This window comes from Euprymna scolopes, chromosome 4, assembly GCF_053919585.1.
Source record: "Euprymna scolopes isolate OS-2025 chromosome 4, ASM5391958v1, whole genome shotgun sequence".
In the NCBI taxonomy this organism is placed as follows: domain Eukaryota; kingdom Metazoa; phylum Mollusca; class Cephalopoda; order Sepiida; family Sepiolidae; genus Euprymna; species Euprymna scolopes.
Window position 1 is genome coordinate 40,968,267 of NC_136485.1, and position 4,776 is coordinate 40,973,042.

The following is a 4,776-nucleotide window of genomic DNA, read 5'->3' on the forward strand; positions in this document are numbered from 1 at the left end:
ATAAATATATATATATATATATATATATATATATATATATATATAGGCTTTGCAAAATGTAATAGTAAACACTGCTTTTATTCTACTGCGTTAATGCATTTACAACCTATCCGCAACTTTATTCTTTCTTGAATGGGTAAGCATTATAACATGTATAGTAATTACATAATCATAAAATATCATCCCTGACTTATTATTTGCGAAATACATTGGTGGCGAAGTTCTGAATGTAATTTAATATATATATATATATATATATATATATATATATATATATATATATATATATATATATATATATATATATATATATATATATATATGTGTGTGTGTGTGTGTGTGGGTGTGTGTGTGTGTGTGTGTGTGTGTGTGAGAAACGATAGTTTACGAACTTATATATGAGAAACGAACTGATAATTTAATAAATGCATGCACAGTGCTTATATTTACACTATATTGAATTCGCGGTAAATATATATGCGTCGATGTTCAGATAGCTTAATAATTAAAATAACCCGTCGAAATATCTGGTGATTGTGTGACAGAAATTAGAGTATATTTCATGTGTTTATTAGCTTTCCTATCCCTTATTTGTATTTAAAAGTGAATGCTCGTCGAAAACAATTTTTAGAAAAATAAGTCGCTATTCTACTAGTAAATAATTTCGTCTTTATTTTATTGATGTGCATAGCTTAGATGTGAGATTTAAGGATTATTCGATGATTTTTGTTCACAGCTACGGTGTTGTGTTCATTTTAATAAAATTCCGTATTAATAAACATGTGTAGATATTCACGAATAATGGGTAGCCCTCCTTTTTATAAAGTATAACTGGGAGTAAAAAAAAATAACATAGGTTATATCTCTTAAGACATACTGACTTAATAACTGTTTTTAAATATCTTTTGGAATACGATATTGGATCTAACCTGAATCTAATATTTGGAAGCCGAAGAAGTTGTATAAAATACACACGTTTTATTCTATTTAGTTCTATAAGATAATGTGCCAGAGAATAGAATCCTTTCGACTTCAAATAATAAAAACAATGATTGAAACGCATATAAATATCTGATATTTTTTTTTATTGTCAGAAAAAATTCAGATAATAAATTACATGGATTACGAATGAAGAATGTAATTTCTCATTGCGACTTGCTTGCATGCATATCTTGAAAGTCGATTACCTTTTTATATATACTGATGATATTAAAAATCTGTATGAGCCCCATTACCTGTGTAGTTGCTATGCCATGGAACCATTTAATACACCTTTATTACAGTTGTTATTCTTTTAGTAAACGTGTTTATGATGAATCCATATGTTGGTAAATAAAATCACATAACCAAAAAATGATGAATAATATATAGAATTAAATATTTACATGTCGTATTTTAAATGCTTCTAAACATCTCGTTGAGATAAATTTCAAAAATTTATCAACAATCTTCGACATAGAATCAACCGACATATCAAATATAAATAGGACTGTTTTAAGTATTTTTCTAAACTGAGTACGCATTTATCCTTAAGTGCTACATGATTTATTGCTTTAAAAGATTATTTAAAATCAAGCACTGACAAAATATGTCGATTAAAAGAGAGAAGTTGTTATGGAAGATGAAAGTTCCCAACTGCATTGTTATGGAATGTAACTAACAATCCCGCAATTCAATTAATGCCTTCTTAATGTGTTTCTGCTTTCAGCATAAACGAGTGTCGTCTAAAAGCAGGAAATATATTTTATCTCTCTTCATGAACGAATGTTAAAGTAATCGCTTTCCAAATTCATTTCTCATCATTAATGAGTGTTTATGGCTTTGGAACATAATTTGCTTGCAAGAGATTAAAGCTCAGGTGTTTAGCCATTATTTTGCTTCGAATCGAAGAATTGCTTACTACTCCGCGGAAGGCCATTTTTATATTACAACACAGTACATTTACTCGAGCAATAACTGACCTTTCAAGTTTTTATGCAATCCTAGAAACAAAATCTCTAAGCGTCGCAGATTGTTAATTAAACAAATTACTCCTCCACCAATATCGGTAATGGAAACATTAGCTTTATAATAATTACTTTACAAGAGTTACTTGTTTCACATAATCATTTATGATTTAAGTAATATCTATACTCCATAAATAAGTTTAGATAAGTTATGCTTCGTTAAGTGCAGGATTACAGACTATTAATTACATATGGTTTTATTAGAGAAATTTTTAGTTTACTAAGTGTAGAATGTGATTTAACTTTTGCATGACGTATAGCGATAAAACATGTAGACGTAGAGAGCGTCGAAGGACATTCTATAAGAGTTTACCTTGGTAAACTAAGAAACTTAAAGTTATTGTAGACCAAATTTTACATAGTTTTATTAAAAACAAGGTATAAAAAATACAGGTTCCATACATTATTCTACAGAGTTTCAAAAAATATTTCCCCTTCGTATGAAAAGAATGGCAAAATAAAAATGTTAATCTGTTTGGCCATTAGCTCAATTTTGGAAGAAAGTCGAGAAATAAAGAAGAGTGAAAGTCCAACACAAATGGTTGGTAATATCAATTTATATCCAAAAGTTCACAATAAGTGGGACGAATAGTGAGTACAAATAGCGTTGTAAATTACCTTTTGAATTCTATTTAAAGAGTATCCGGGGTTGTAAAACGAATGAAAGGCCTTATGGAAACACCCTGTAATTAATTGCAATAGAAACGCATAATCCTTCTCCAGAAGTGCATGTACGGTCGCCTAAAAGGAAAAAAAAATATATTGTGCTAAACCAGACGTGTTAGAAATTAAATAAAAAATGTCGAAGCGAAAAAATTGGCAAAATAATTTTCCTTGGCGAAAGTAATTGAGAGTAAATATATATATATATATATATATATATATATATATATATATATATATATATATATATATATATATATATATATATATATATATATATATATATATATATTTATATATATATATATATATATATATATATATATATATATATATATATATATATATATATATGGATTTTTACCCGTCACCGGACTATCCATTAATATGAAATAATTTTATCATTTTTCGTTTGCCTCCTGTTCCCCTTACCTCACCCTTTTTTTTAACCAAGTAAGATCTGTGACTTACTTGTAGTTTCATTAAATACTTTTGTATGCAAAATCCGATCCTGCATTTTGCTAATTTCTGCCCTCTGATGAAAAGGAGAGTGTTTCTTCGAAACTTCGCGGATTAAGGACTATCCGCTTATCTTGTGCTCCCTTTTTTTAAATTAAATATGTTTTTAACTCTTTTTCAAAATGTCTTTTAACATGTATATATATATATATATATATATATATATATATATATATATATATATATATATATATATACACACTTAAACGTGTGTAGACGTCAACAATTGTGGGTTTCTTAGCCTTTTATCACATTTTTCTTTTAAAATAGTGTTATAAAGCGTTTCAATCTTTTGTTCGCTTTCTTCAGGTATTTTCGTGAAAAGATTTTATTTCAAATGGTAGTTTGACATGTTATTTTTACATATGCTGATACTAAATGTGTTTTTTTTTCAGATTGATGTGGTTTCAGACATTATGTCTCCAATAGTAAGTATTGTTACTGTCCGGTCAGAATTAATTGAAAGAGGGAGATTTTTGTCCATTTGTTGATGTTTTTTTTTTTAAAGTTTTTTATGACTTTCTTTCGCCATGTATACCACCCATTCACACACAATCACACACATACATATACATACATGTACATATACATATGCACACGCATAGGTACGCAGGCATATACACATATAACAACGCGCATACATAGAAATATATGTAGGAGCATACATATATACATACCCACCTACACACTCACATACGTACTCATACACATCCACCCACTAATATATCACACAATAATTGTTTTTCTTATTTATTTATTATTTTTTCTAATATTTATTTATTTATTTATCTTTTTTTTACAAACCCACTTGTAAACTTTTTTTAATTTTTTTTTAATTTTATTTCAATACTTTAGGGGCCAGGCGCGAACGAAGACTCCGCACTTTTTATGAACCACCGTTTTGCCAGATCAAACATACTCATTCCTGCGTCTCGATACACCTACTATCATTATATGTAATTAGTTTTTTTTTAAAAAGTCAAGAATATAGGAGCCTATACCTGACCAGACACACCCACCCACACAGACATATATATATATATATATATATATATATATATATATATATATATATATATATATATATATATATATATATATACTAGAAGTTCTGCCCAGCTTTGCTCGGGCCCTATATACTGTTCATAAGGCTTTGTGCATGTGTATATATTAAAAAGTGTGAATGTGTAAAGTGATGCCTTTCCGTATGATAGCCTTTGTAAAATACCATAGAATAAAGACTAACATACATTTTTACTTTTAAAGATATACTAGTATTTCAGCTCAGCGTTGCTCGGGTGTTTGGAGGTGTATGTTGAGCAAAAAAAAAACGGTCAATTGTTTTTTAATTTTACTCCTATTTTTGAGCTGAAATTAAGTTATTAAGTTAGATCCATGTCCAAGGAGCCTATATAAAATGTCAACTGTTCAGCTTCCAAATTGGCTGAGGAGGATAATAGCATTCTAAAAGGTTAAATCGTAGAATTTGAGAATTGACAACCGAATTTCTGGCTGAAAACAAATCACAAATATTTTCCAAATTTTAAGTACACTGTATATCAAATTTCGAGCCTGTAGACTAAAAATA